Raw genomic sequence first — 15,988 nt, 5'->3', positions numbered from 1 at the left:
AAACTGCCAGCCGCTCCGCGGGAGAAAGATGAGGCTTTCTACTCCCGTAAGGATTTACACCCTCGGAAACCCTGTACAGGGTCGCTATGGGTCGGAACGGACTCGAAGGCACTTAACAACAACAACAACAGCCTTGACCATCAAATATCTGAGTAATCTAAGCTGGTCAAACTTTAAGATGATTTATTTTTTCTTAGTGGAAAATAAGGTCTAGATAGATGTGTTGTTGTTTTTTTTAAGGACAGCATAATAAAATGCTGTGATTAAGAGCTGAATCACAGTCGTTTAAAATAAGTCCCTTTGACAGAGCCAATTAGCGATGCTAAAATTATCTACAATGTCCTATTTGAATGGCCAACAGGTTTGAAACACTAAGCTCAGAACAGGAGAATAAGACGTCGGCAAAAGAAAAAAAAATTTTAACAGGAGAAATTCATTCTCAAAAAAAGAAGTGGGAAATGAAAATCAGCCTGGGTAATGGAAATCCCTGTTGTTGGGCCCTGAACGACTGAGGTGGGGTTTTTTACAGCAGCCCACTTTATTCACAGGAGGAGGATGGGAACTGGCCAGGTGGAGCCCCAGGCTACTGTGCTGGGTTGATTGAAAGAGAAAGGGGTCTAAGGCCTGTGCCGTTAGATACATGACTTTTGCTCTCTCTAGAATTAATGGGAATTACCCACTTAATCCTTGGCATGTGGTGCTGATAATGTACCAATTAATGGCTAATTAAGAAAATTTTTTCCAGAACATTAGGTTCTGAGAACATCTTATTTGAAAACCATCACTTAAAGGTTTTGTTTTTTTTCTCCCTGTAGTTTTTAGCTCAGCAGGCTTTCAGGGAGTCTGGGTTTGTTTACAGTGACTGTTTCATTCATTTGCTTTGTTAAGACTGCTTGTGTAAATGGAACTATGTTAACCCTAGTCTTCTGAAAGCTTGTGTGAATAAAATTGTTAGTGTAGGTTTCAAGCTGTGGGTTGATTTTCATCTGATTCCTTCCATTCTCCAGTTCTTGAATGTTAGTGTAAGTCAGGTATTCTGGGTTGAATAGTGTCCCCCTTCAAATCCATGTTCTTCCCGGAACCTCAGAATATGACTTTCTTTGGGAATAGGGTCTTAACAGATGTAAATCGTTTTAAGATGAGGTCATAGTGGAACAGAGTGGACCCTACTCCAATGGCTAGAGTCCTTAGAAGAGAAGAGATAGGATGGGCTAAAGGCCGTGGAATAATGAAAAACAAAGCTGTCGATCTTTACAGAAGCGGATTACCCACATCGTTCTAACATCGAGTGCCTGGTGGCTTCAAGTTGCTAACCTTTAGGTTAGCAGCCAACAACTAAAACACTGCATCATCGGGACTCCTATAATGAACACTGATTGGAGTGAGGAGTCTACAAGTCAAGGAACACCAAGGACTGCTGATCACAGGAGAGCTAAAAGAAAGGCATAGAACTGGCTCTTCTCTAGAGCCTTCAGAGAGAACTTTGCCCTTCTGACACCTAGATTTTAGACTTCTGACATCCAGAACTGCAAGACAATAGGTTTCTTATTTTCTTTCAACCCTTGATTGCAATTTGGGTGAAAGTTTACAAAATAAATGGGTTTTCCAACAAATCATATTCGTTTTGTTTCATAATATTGATGTACACTCCACAATGTAACAACCCTTAGTTCATTACCTCCTTGTCGTTCCTATTTCCGTTTGTCTGTTTTTTCTATCTCTTCCTGCCTTCTGAGCTTTCTCCCTGGGCAGATGCTGCTCTTTGGATCTAGCATGATTGATTATTTTAAGGACAGTGATCTCCCTGGTGTTACTGTTCACATTATAGGCCTGTCTATTGTTTAGCTGACAGTTGACTCATGGAAGTGAAGATTTTAGTTCCAGGCTTGAACGTCGTCTGAGGGTCTCAGTCTCTCAGATTCCATCCAGTCTCTATCAGACCAGTAAGCCTGGTCTTTTTCATGGTTTTGCACTTCATTATGATAGCGTAGTGGTTACGAATCGGGCTGTGAACCTCAGGGTCAGCAGTTCAAAACTACCAGCTGTTCCACAGGAGAAAGATGAGGCTCTCTGCTCCCATAAAGATTTACAGCCTCAGAAACCCTGTACAGGGTCACTATGAGTCAGAACCAACTCCATGGTACATAACAACAACAACATACATTTGTCACCCACCCTATACAAGACCTTCTAATGTGGTCTTTTTCAGGGTGATCAGTAGGGGTAATCAGATGCCATCTAGTTTTGGTCTAAGGGTCCTGGAGACTGAGGTTTGAGTGGTTCATTAGTTCTTTGGATAAATTGTTTCCATCTGTCTTTAATTTTCTTTTCTCCTCTTTGTTTTGGATAGGGAGCTAGCACGAATAATTTGTTTTAGAAAGTTCAGCACAAGGCTGATCCCTGAATGGAGTTTAAAGATATCCCATATGTCCAACTTTTCCAAGATGCTATGTTGTTGCTGTTCAGCACTGTCCAATTGGTTCTGACCCATAGCACCCCTGTATAGGGTTTCCAAGGAGTGACTGGTGAGCTTGAACTGCTGACATTGTGGATCAAACCGACTTTGCAGTCCAGCGCATTAACCCACAGTGTCACATATACCACTCCGTGTTCCCTTATCCCAACACCATTCCTCCCCTTGGGACTCTCCCTCACATTGCAGGGTTCTGCAATTCACTACAATGGCTCATAGAACCTACCAACCATCAAGAAAATGGTTCTTGCAACCGTGGAGGCTGTCAACTCCCAAATCCATAGTTCCGACATCAGTCTGGAGGAGTCTCCATTCTCACACCAGTCCGGATTTTTTACTCACAACGTTGCTGAAACTGGAGGGTCAGCTCAGACAATATGCCTGGCCCAAGTCTCAAGAAACAGAAGTCAGATAAGGGTGAGCCATCAGAGGCAGGATCCAGATTATGAGAGCAAATGTTACCAAAGTTCCTCAGTGCAGCTATAGAGATGCAGAAGGGCTGAAAGCAAAAGAAGGAACACTCCAGGGTTCACAGATGGCTTCTCTAGTCCTCACCCAGAGGCCTTTTAGAGTGGTGACTGGCATCTGATTGGTGAATCAGCGCAATTCAGTACATAATGCACATTCTCAGTCGGGAAGGGTGGTAACAAAATGACACCTTGCCCACATCTAGGGTGTTGATTGAGGCGTGCCCCCCAGTCTCCCAATATCAGAATGCCAGGTTGAAGACAGGCTGATCACCACTGCCCATGTGAGGGGGGCCAGGTCTGGTTTCAGCCAGCTCTGTTCAACCCCAACCTCCTGCTTCTCCCAACTAAGCAGGAAGCTAGTGGTTTGCCAACAAAGGAATAGCTTTAAAGACAAAGTTACTTCTTGTTTGAACATGGACATCAAAGATGACAGCTAGTTTGCAGACCACACCCCCCAAAGAAATTAAGGATGATGATTTTAGTCACACCATTTAGTAAGGCAGTGGTAGTATGCAGTGGAATTGGTTCTGACTCATAGCAACCCTGTATAGAGTTTCCAAGGCTGTAAATCTTTATGGGCGTAGAAAGCCTCATCTTTCTCCTGTGGAATGGCTGGTGGTTTCAAACTGCTGACTTTGAGGTTAGTAGTGGTTACGAATCAGGCTGCGAACATTAAGGTCAGTGGTTTGAAACTACCAGCCGCTCCGTGGGAGAAAGATGAGGCTTTCTACTCCCGTAAGGATTTACACCCTCGGAAACCCTGTACAGGGTCGCTGTGGGTCGGAACCGACTCGAAGGCACTTAACAACAACAACAACAACAACGCTACCAGAGCTTCTTCTAGTACAGTGAGGATTCAAGATATATTTCACCTTAATCCTGCTTCATTAATATTATAGACAACTCACTCCAAACTGGGGCTATACTCACAGGCATAGAGACTAGAATTTACAATACATAGCAGAATGGAGGATTATGGCTACAAAGGCCACATAAAGCAATTAGCTGCGGTGAAGAGATCAATAGTTACACCTGAGATGACTGCTCACAAACTTTTAGGACCCCAGTCACTACTTACCAAAGCAGGATGCTGAACATTGTCTTTGTGGACTATGTTATGCCAACTGACCTTGATATCCCCCAAATCTATGGTCATAAGCCCCTAGGCCCATTGACTCATCGCTCAATAAGTTTGGTGATATCTAAGAAGTTTTCATAACTTTGCCTCTTATATGCTCTACTATAAACATGGATGTATTTGCAGTCTATTTATGGAGAAATATCCTCAGTCAAACCTACATATATATTCTTGGGTGTAGTCCAATTTGTCTTTCCACACCTGTTCAACTTGCATGTCTATCTATGATTACTGTTATTATTGTGATTGCAAGATTGTGTGGGTAATAGTATTTACCTTAGTTGCCTTTAACGCTTGTGTTCCTCCCAGCATCTTCCTTTGCCTTCGTCATTCTGTGCTGACCTCTTCCTTCACCGAAGTTAATAAGTGCCTACCCTCTAGTTCATGATTGGAGCTTCCTTCCCTTCCCACCTGTGGCAACTTTCAAAGATTTTGTTTTTCTATGCGTAAACCTTTTCTTGACTTTTTATAGTAGTGGTCTCACATAATACTTGTTCTTTTGTGATTGAGTAATTTCACTCAGCATCATAAATGTCCTCTAGATGCATCCACGTTGTGAGGTGTTTTGCTGACTCACTATTATTCTTTAAGTTTGTGTAATATTCCGTCGTGAGTCTGTATTAAAGTTTGTTATCCATCTACTTGTTGATGAACACTTAGATTGTTTTCATCTTTTGCAACTGTGAATAGTGTTGTGATGAACATATATATATGTCACAACTTTTATTATTGTAGGATATATGCCTATCAGTGCAATTTCTGGGTCATATGGCATATCTAGTTCCAACTTTTAAATAAAGTTCCTCATAAATCCTATACAGGGTCACTATGAATCAGAACCAACTGGATGTCACTAACAACAACAATAACAAATCTTCTAATATAATTTTGCAAGAATTGTTAAAGGGAACTATACATGTGGACCTCACTAGGTAGAATACACTGGAGTCAAATTTACGACATCTGTGGGAAAAGATGATGAAGATTCTCAATACCATTAGTCAAAAACAAGGCCAGGAGCCGACTGGAATAGACCATCAGTTGCTCATATGCAAGTTCAGGCTGAAACTGAAGCAAATTAAAACACATCTATGAGAGCGAAAGTATGACCTTGAGTATTATAGTTAAGTGTTATCAAGTTGATTCTAACTCATAGGAACCCTGTATAGGTTTTTGAAGGAGTGGCTGGTAGTACCGTGCAGTTCCACATGAGGACTTATCCTACCTGGACTTAGAAACACTAATGACTGAATCCATACCTGGACCAAGAAGCAGTTGTTTGAACAGAATATGGGAACACTGAATGGTTTAAAATTAAGAAAGGTGTGAGACAAGGTTGTATTCCTTCATACTTATTTAACCTGTATGCTGAGCAAATACTCTGAGAAGCTGGGTTATATGATGAAAAATGTGGCATCAGGATTGGTGGCAATATGCAGATGATACAACCTTGCTTTCTGAAAGTGAAAAGGACTTGAAACATTTACTGATGAAGATCAAAGAGCACAGCCTTCGGTATGGATTACATCTCAATGTCAAGAAAACAAAAATCCTCACCACTGGACCAATAAACAACATTCTTAATAATGGAGAAAAGGTTGAAGATGTCAAGGACTTCATTCTTCTTGGATCAACTATCCACACTCATGCAAGCAGCAGTCAAGAAATCAAATGACGTATTGCATTAGGCAAATGCTTAAGGTGTGCCTGACCCAAGCCATGGCATTTTCAATAACTTCATATGCATGTGAAAGCTGGACATTGAATAAGGAAGACCATAGAAGAATTGATGCTTTTGAGTTATGGTGTTGGAGGAGAATATTGAAAGTGCCATGGGCTGCCAAAAGAACCAATAGATATGTTTTGGAAGAAGTGTTTCCAGAGTGCTCCTTGGAGGCCAAAATGGCCAAACTTCATCTCTCATACTTTGGACATATTGTCAGGAGGTACCAGTCTCTGGAGAAGGATATCATGTTTGGTAAGATGGAGGGTCAGAGAAAAAGAGGAAGACCCCCAACAAGATGATTAGCCAAGTGGCAGCATTGATGGACTTAAGCGTGGCAATAGTAGTGAGGTTGGCCCAGGATCGAGCAGTGCTTCATTCTGCTGTGCATAAAGTCGCTATGAGTCGGTACCAACTCAATGGCACCTAACAACAGCAACAATGACCAAAAAACAGAGAAACTCTGGGATGACATCAAGAACATCATACATGAGGAAAGAAAAAGGTCATTAAAAAGCATGAATGATCCAGCAACAACTGCCAACAGCCCTGAAAGGGATAACAGAATGTTCTGGATAGAGTGGAAGAAAATGTGGAACAAAACTCAAAATTAGTAAATGATAACAATAGTAATAATAATAAAAAGACTGGTTTACTGTTCAGAAAGAAAATGGAGGAACCTGAGATTATGGTTCTCAACCACCATTCAGGTCAGGAAAGGAATTTACTCTTGTGTCCCAAGTTTTAGCCAAGAAGTAGATAGGTTTATAGTGGGGGACAACAGCACTAGTAAGATATGCTCACCATGAATGGAATGGTCAATCATTCAAAGTCAAAAGAGTAACATTTTCCTAAGCACAGAGTTGAGAAGGGATGGGAAGGTGGATGGAATGCAAATAAGAACCACAGAGACGAAGTGGGGTAACTGTTGTTGCAGGGAGGGGATTGCAATCATTGAAATGAAACAAAGTGTACGATTTGTTGAATTTAAAACTGATGATCTGGTCTGTAAACCTTCACTCAATTCACAATAAAGTCAAAAGTAAAAGTAAAAAAAGGAAAGAAAGAAAAGACCAGAATAGATGTCAGAAGACACTCTGAAACTTGCTCTTCAACGCTAAAGTAACTAGAACAAATGATGAAGTAAAAGAGCAGAACAGAAAATTTCACACGGCAGCTCAAGAAGACAAAGAAAGGTATTATAATGAAATGTGCAAAGACCTGGACTTAGGAAACCAACAGGAAGAACACGCTCAGCATTCCTCAAGTTGGAAGATCTGAAGAAAAAATTTCAAACCTTGACTTGCAATATTGAAGGATTTTAAGGACAAAATATTGAATGATGCATGTAGCATCAAAATAAGATAGAAGGAATACGTAGTCACTGTATCAAAAAGATTTGATTGATGTTCAACCATTTCAATAAGTAGCATATGATCAATACCAATGGTATTGAAGGAAGAAGTCCTACCTGCACCAAAGGCATTAGTGAAAAGTAAGATTCCAGGAATTGATGGTGGTGGTGGTATGTTGTGGAGTCGGTTCCAACTTATAGTGACCCTGTACAGGGTTTCTGAGGCTGTAAATCTTTACGGGAGCAGAAAGCCTTCTGTTTCTCCCATGGAGGAGCTGGTATTTTTGAACTGCTGACCTTGAGGTTAACAGTCCAATTTGTAACCACTACGGTACTACAGCTCCTTTTAGGAATTGAAGGAATGTCATTGAAAGGTTTCAACAAACTGATATAGTGCTGTAGTTGCTCACTCATCTTTGCCAAGAAATTTGGAGGACAGTTACCCGGCCAACTGATTGGAAGAGATACATATGCAAGACAGGTGACTCGACGGAATGCAGAAATCATAGAACAATATTATTAATGCCCAAGTAAAATTTTGCTGAAGATAATTAAATGCTGCAGTACATTGATTTGGAAGAGGACGTGGAAAGAGGGATATATATCATTGCTGACATCAGATGTATCTTGGCTGAAAACAGAGAATACCAGAAAGATTTTTATTTGTATTCTATTGACTATACAAATGAGCTCTGGTAACGCAGTGGGTTACAAGAAGGGCTACTAACTACAGGGTCAGGGATTTGAAACTTCTAGCTACTCCATAAGAGAAAGATGAGGCATTCTGCTCCTGTAAAGCTTTTCAGCCATGGAAACCCTATACAGGTCGCTGTGAGTCTGAATTGACTCCATGACACATCACCATCACCATCACCACCACCATTGATTATGCAAAGACATTCAACTGTGTGGATATTAAAAAACTACAGATAACATTTCAAAAAATAGGAATTCTGGGACCCTGTACAGGGTGTCTGAGGCTTTAAATCTTTTGCAGAATCAGAAAGTCTCATCTTTCTCTTGTGGGGAGGCTGATGGTCTTCAGCAGCTGACCTTATGGTTCACAGTGTTATCCTACGGATGTAAACTAACAGGGTGCAATTCAGGATTAGAAACAACTCAGGACACAGCAATTATACAGGCAAAAGTACCTCCACTAGCCATAACATAGGCGTACCTCTCTCTCTCATCCTCAGCCTCTCAGCCATGCCACCCCTTGGATTCTGCCCTATTCAGTCAAGTACTTTACTTTGTTATAAACACCTTTAGTCTTTTGAGCAACTACCCAAAGGGTACTCCACTCTACAAGCCAGTCTCCTGCCCAAAGGCACTCAGCCTCATTTAGTCCATGGGTCAGGAAGCCTGCCACTCTCCCTCTGCTGCTGCCACTTTTGCAAGCAGAAAATTTCACGCCACCTGTGGTTCTTCTCTCTTGATCATTCCTGAGATCGTCTTTTCCTGCTTCTAAGATGGCTCATTTTAAAGCCACAAGAATGGCAAAACTGACCAATCCTCATGTTAGAGTCCCTTACACCCTATTTACATGGTCCCACCCAACCACTTCCACCACTCTCTATCGGTTTGTCATACTGTGGTGGCTTGAGAATGTTGTGGTGCTGGAAGCTATGTCATTGGTATTTTAAATACCAGCAGGGTCACCTATGGTGGACAGGGCAGACTAAGACAGACTAGGAAGAAAGAGAAGCAGACTATTGCTGAATGTTTAGCAGTGGTATATTGTTTGCTCCAGAAAATTGAATGTTGAAACTATGAATAACACCAGAATATTGTCAGATATAGTGCTAGAAGATGAACCCTGAAGGTTGGAAGGCACTCAAAATACAACCGGGGAAGAGCTGCCTTGTAAAAGTACAGTTGACCATGATGACACAAGTGGAATAAAGCTTTCCAAACCTTCATTTGCTGATGGGACACAACTCACCATGATGATTAAACATCTGCAAATACCATTAATCATCAGAACATGGATTGTATAAAGCATGAATCTAGGAAAATTGGAAGTTGTCAAAAATGAAATGGAACGCAAAAAGATCGATATCCTAGGTATTGTTGTTATTGTTAAGTGCTGTTGAGTCGGTTCCAACCCACAGCGACCCTGCACAGGGTTTCCAAGGCTGTAAATCTTTATGGGAGAAGAAAGCCTCCTCTTTCTCCCATGGAACTGCTGGTAGTTTTGAACTGCTGAGAGTTTTAAACTGCTGACCTTGAGATTAGCAGGCCGATTCATAACCACTACCGTTGACCTTTTTAAATCTGACAATTACATGATTTACTATGATGGGAATGAGAAATTGAAGAGAAATGTCATTGCATTCATCAACAAAAAGAACATTTCAAAATCTATCTTGAAGTATAATACTGTCTGTGAGAGGACAATGTCCACACATCTATAAGGAAGACCAGTTAATCCTACTATTATTCAAGTTTATGCAAAAACCACTAAAACCAATGATGATGAAACTGAAGAATTCTACCAGCTTCTTCAGTCTGATATTGATTAAGCATGCAATCAAGATCTACTGATCATTAGTAATGATTGGGATGCAAAGATTGGAAACAAAGAGAAAGTATTAGTAGTGGAAAAATATGGCTTTGGTGATAGAAACAATGCTGGATATTTCATGATAGAATTTTGCAAGACCAGTGACTACTGGGCAAGTGAAGTCAGTCATCTGGTTCCTTCCCTGATCAAAATCCTCCCTCAACAATTCAAAACAGTTGTGTTGTACTGGTACAGTTATAATTCACCATCCCATATGTCTCCTTGTTCACTGATTTCATTCAATTTCTTCTGCTTATAGGTATTTTATCTATTTTATCCTTTCCTTTGATACTCAGGGTTCCAGAATTGACATCTGTATCTGTTTCTTTTGGTTTCTAGGGTGTTTGTTGTCGAGGATCTGGGTAGTATATCTGCCTAGTGCACCATCTTGTAACAATTCTTGGTTTCTGTTGTTTTAAGCAACCCAGTTTATAGCAATTGTTTATGGCAGTCCTAGAAACCAATGTATCAGGTAAATCAGAAAGCAGTTCTTTTTGGAAGGAAAAGCAAGAATCTTATCTCAGTTTCTCTCCTCTACTTTCTATAGCTAGGACAAAGTGATCCCACCATCATTCATAGATGATTCCTAGGCTGGGAGGACAGAGGTGATTGAGGAAAGATGGAAACCAGATTGAAAAGCCATGCCCAGTGATGAAGAAACTATGTTTCCCTCACAGGAGAGAAGCAAAAAAAAAGGAAAGTTGAGAGTGGTTCCCAGTTTTCTGACCTTGGTAAAGAGAGTGCAATATTGATGGATAGCTAATTACAAGTCAATTACAAATGAGCAAGCACTTACAGATATTATTAGAAGATTATTAGGAGAAAAATCTTATACATATTCATTCGACCCACATCCATGGAACACCTGCTATGTGTCAGGCTTTGTTCTAGACACAGCAGTTGAAAAAACAAAACAAAACAAAAAACCCTTCTCTCGTATGGTTTATAGCTCATGATAGGGTTTCTTCATTACCTAAACACTACTGACATTCAGGGCCAGATAACGCTTCATACTTGGGAGAGTATGCTACACAGAAAAAAAAAGAGGAAGACCCCCAGTACGATGGCTTGGCAAAGTGGCAGTATCTATGGGCTCAAACGTGGCAATAGTTGTGAGGCCCAGGATCAGGCAGTGTTTTCTTCTGTTGTGCACAGGGTTGCTATGAGTTGGTACCAACTTGATGGCACCTAACAACAACGCTACACATTACAGGGTTTGAGCAGTTTCCTTGGTCTATATTCTCTAGAAGCCAGAGCACTCCTAGATGTGACAAAATATCTTCAGACATTGACCAATGTCCCCATGGGAGCAAAATCACTCTCTGTTCAGAACCAGTGACCTGATGGGAAAGTCAGACAATAATGGAGGAAATGATGAGAAAGGTCAAGATAGATCTTATGGAGAAAAGGCATTTGAATGAAGTCCTAGAGGGGGTTCAGGTGGTTGACAGAATTCCATTTTCTGTGTTTGTAGGACTGAAATCCCTGTTTCCTTGCTAACTGTTGGCCATGAGCCATCCTTACCTCCTAGAGACCCCTGTCTTACGCATGGTTCCTAGGTCTCAGAGTCAAGGGCATTTTGAATTTGTCCCGTTTTTTGGAATCTCTCTGGTTTCTCTTTCTGCCACATCTCTCTATTACTTCTAGCTAGAGAAACTTCTTTGTATAGGAGCTCATATAATTCTGTTGGACCCACATGGATAATCAGCATAGTCTTCCTAACTCAAGTTCCAAATATTAGTGATGTCTAAAAAGTCCCTTGTGCATGTAACACAACATATTTATGGGTTCTGATGATTAGGGTTTGGACATCTTTTAATGGACAGTCTTCCTATCACAGTCCTGAAACAAAAGATGTAGTTTTATTACCTAAAGTTGAGGGTTATAGGTGAACCCTGATGTGGGGTTGACTTCTTTAGCAAGTTTTTCACACTGACTTTCATTAATTGTCTTGTTGTTACTGTCAAATTGGGGCCAACTCATGGTGATCATTTGTGCAATGAGACAAAATGTTGCATGATCCTGTACCATCTTTATGACCGCTAGTGAGTTTTGAGTCTCTTGTGGTTATTGTGTCAATGCATCTCATTGAGAGTTTCCTTCATTTCCACTGACTACCTACCAAGCAGTATTCTTTTCTAGTGATTGGTCTCTTCTTATGATGTGTCCAACATAGTGAGTCCAAGTCTTCCCATCCTTGCTTCTAAGAAATATTCTGGTCGTATTTCTTCTAGGATTGATTTGCTTGTTTTTGGGGAATCCACAGTACACTCAATATTTTTTGTCAACACCACAGTTAGTTGGCATCAATTCTTTTTCTAGCGTCCTTTTTCACTATTCAACTTTGGATGCATATGAGATGATTGAAAGGACCATGGCTTGGTTCAACTGCACCTAAGTCATCAAATGACATCTTTGTTTTTTAAAACTTTAAGAGATCTTTTGCAGCAAATTTGCCCAGTGCCATAGATCATTTGACTTCTTGACTACTGTTTCCATGAATGGTGATTACTGAAACAAGCAGAAAGAAGTCATTGACAAATACCATTAAATATAATATTGTTTATTGGACTAGTTATCCACCCATTTAAAACACTAGTTACCCACCCATTTATAAAACCTGGCATTCATGCTACAGGTAAGGTAATGAAGGGTCCTCTAGAAACTTTAGGAGGTAGGGACTACTCTTAGTCTAGGTTTCTTAGGAGGAAACTGAGGTCCAGAGAGATGTGATTGCCTACTAAATGTAAGCAAGCCGAGGGGAGTAGAGTCAGGGCTCAATGTAAGCCTTCCATACTCAATATCAAAATGCTCCTCTGCAGGATTTTTCTTTCTGAGAACAGCCCCCACATATCACCCATTGCTTCATATTTATGAAAAAAATGAAAGAAAAACCACAAACATGTGGCCTTGAGTTAAAATGTGCTTTAAGGAGAGCCCATGATCTCTATGAGGTCAAAAGAAAATAATGAAAACATAGGCCTATGCAAGGTCCCCATAGGAAACGTTTTATCATTTATTGAAAATGAGTTTGTGATTCAAAGGGAAGTAAAGAATACTGATGACAGCTCAGAATTGAAACAATGAGCCCAGTTCCAGGGTACGTGGAGGAACCAACAATGAACATGACCTCACAGGAAAGGAGAGCTGAAAATTGTAGACAGGAGGTTTGGGTAGGCTTAAGGCACTGGAAGGGGTGTTGGGCTGAGAATGGAAGCAATGAAACAAGGTGACAAAAGATGCTTTGGGGACTCAAGGCAATAAGCTGAATCATCTATAAAAATAAAATAGAGCAGATGTTTCATAGCAACCAGAGTGATAAAGGGAGAGGCATGTGTAGGAGTGGGGAGCTGTGTGGAGACTAAGACAACATGGATTTATTATTCCAATTTCAATCAGATTTTTACATGGGTACCTAGTGAAACATTTACACTTACTTAGGGTAAGAAATTTCCTTTTGCTGGCATTGGTGTAAGTGCCTTCCCAACCTCTCTATAAAACAGTATGTTGTAATGATCAGTAAACATTTATTGTATTGACCTGGAATCTTATCTCTACCCAAAAGACCCAAGACTGCCCTTCACCAAACTCAAGGTGTCGTCACTGCTACTCAGAGAAGACCCACACCTCTTACATACTTGCAGGGAAACAAATCAAAATTGATTTGAGAGTTGCAAGACAGACAGAGATCCTGGCTACATAAATACAATGATTTCTTTCACACTGACCAGTCTTAAGGGTAGACAGGTATTTCTTTGAGACATTAAACTCAAATGTACCTGTGGAACTTCTTAACTTTCCAACACAGGTGATATACTTGGTCATATTTCACACAATTGTTGTTGTTAAGTGCTGTCAATTCAGTTCTGACCCATAGCAACCCTGTATAAGGTTTCTGAGGAGCAACTGGTGAGCTTGAACTGCTGATCTTGAAGTTCAAATGGCTTTGGTGTCTGGTGCATTAACCCACAGAGCCACACCAGGACTGGGTAGTGACAATTAAAAATGGTGATATGGTATTTTCAAGTCACTGGGATTGGATTTATGCTCCCTGCCATCAACAAATAAAGAACTGGACAAACTCTGTGAGACAACTGTTTGTCAGACATTGAACAATAGGAAGTTCAGGGCTATGTCCAATAAGTGAAGATAAACAAACAAAAGAACACATATAGTCACTTTCCACCTAGCAGTACTTTCCAGATCACAGCCCTAGGAGGGAATTCCAAGCAGATCATGGTAACTCTGCTGAGATGAGAAGCAGAGCTCAAGTCAAATGAAGAGACAGGAATTTGGGGGACAGAGTACCAGAAAAGAAACACCTGCATTATGAGAGAGCTCCAAAAATCTACATACAAAACACCATGAAACACCTTGAATCTGTTGTGAACACTCAGTCATGCATACATAAGATGAAGCTCCATGAAACTAAGCACAAATAGCAGGAGGCTGTACACCATACACTGTAACAGATGTTGCAGCCCATATAGGATTCGGAGGTTTCCAAGTTCTGAGCAGCAAAAGTGGAGAGCCCTTGTTGAATACCTGAGACATTTAGTGAAGACACCAAAGTATTTATGTCTAGGTAGCCCAACCCAACCAAACCCTTTGCTATTGAGTAGACTTGGACTCATAAAGACCCTGTAGGACAGAGTAGAACTGTTCCATAAGGATTCCAAGGTTGTGATCTTTATAAAATCAGACTGTCTCATCTTTCTCCCACAAAGTAGCTGGGGACTTCAAACTGACAACTTATTGGTTACCAACAAAATGCTGTCATGGGACCACCAGGATCTCTTTGCCTAGATAATAAGGTTAAACTAGCCATAAAGTAAATGCTACGCTAGATATGCCTCACCAAAATTTAAAAATAAAACTCAAAAGAATCAAACTTATATACAAGTAACTTAAGTGCCTACCAAAATAAAGCCCAATACCCTTAAAGTAATGCAACCAGTAGAGCACCGAATGATGTAAATAAAGTCTACAATGTCTAGAACATGATAACAATGATTAGATATACAGCTAAGCTGGAAACTATGACCAATTGAGAACAGAAAAATCAGTCCATATATACAGAACCAGAAATGACAGAAATAACACAATTAGCTGACAAATACATGAAACAATTAATATATATAAATGTTGTTGTTAAGTGTTAAGTCAGTTCTGATCCATAGTGACCCTGTACAGGGTTTCCAAGGAGCAGTTGGTGAGCTCGAACCAGTGACCTTGTGGTTCAAAGTGACTTTGCAATGCACCACATTAGTTCACAGTGCCACTATATATATATTCAAAGATTTCAAGGAAAGTATCAATATAAAGAGGAGAAAAATTAAAGATATATGTTTTTAATGAACTAAATAGAACTTCTAGAGCAGAAACTGAATCAAAAAGAAAAAAAAGACTGAAAAGTTAAATAAGAGGCAGAGTTACTTGTGAGACCAGATTAAGTGTCTAAATACATGCAATTGGCATCCCAGAAAGATAAGCATATGGCAGAATCAATATTCAATGATTTAATGACACAGAATATATTTTTTTCGAATGTGATGAAAACTGTAAGTCCATAGACCCAAAAATCTCAACAAGGAGGCAGGACTTGATAGAAGATCAGGTAGAAGTGCAGTGAGGATCTCTGTCAGCAATAACACAGAGTACTGGATGAAGCAGTTTCAGAGGACAGTTCCAGAACTCGAAACCACATATATAGGAATAATTAAGAATTTTGAAGGCTTACAGCCAGTGGAATTTGTAGTAGAAGCAAATAATCTAGTGCTTTTGGGGATCCACCAGGCTCAATGGCTCCCAGAGCTGCCATTTTGGGTGAGACGGAGCTGGGGAAGGATCAGAGCCACCATGGACTGACACATGACAGAACTGTGAAAATGAAAATGTGGACATTCTTTTCTTTTCTTCTTCTTTTTTTTTTTTTTTGGAATCTGTTCATAGGTCTCTTGCTGTCTGCATACCTCCATTTTGGTGACTAGAGGGGGTGCCTGAGCGAGTGGACACACTACTCCCACCCTCAGAGGGTTCTATCAACGCATGCACATAGATCTCCTCAAAATTTAAAGGAACAGTTGCCACTTAAAACCAAACAGCAATGTAAAACAGCCGCAGTGGTCCCTGAACTGTTTATCACTAGGAAAAAGGCCTGAACAGGGCTTGTGGAGAGGGAGAAACACAAACTAAAAGGAAACAGGCAGAAAATTAAATCCTGAGTTACATCATAATGAATAACAGTGGCATCTTGAAATTTCTGAG

The sequence above is a fragment of the Chrysochloris asiatica genome, unplaced genomic scaffold, assembly GCF_000296735.1.
Source record: "Chrysochloris asiatica unplaced genomic scaffold, ChrAsi1.0 scaffold00049, whole genome shotgun sequence".
NCBI classification, from domain to species: Eukaryota; Metazoa; Chordata; class Mammalia; order Afrosoricida; family Chrysochloridae; genus Chrysochloris; species Chrysochloris asiatica.
This window is presented reverse-complemented; position numbering follows the sequence as displayed.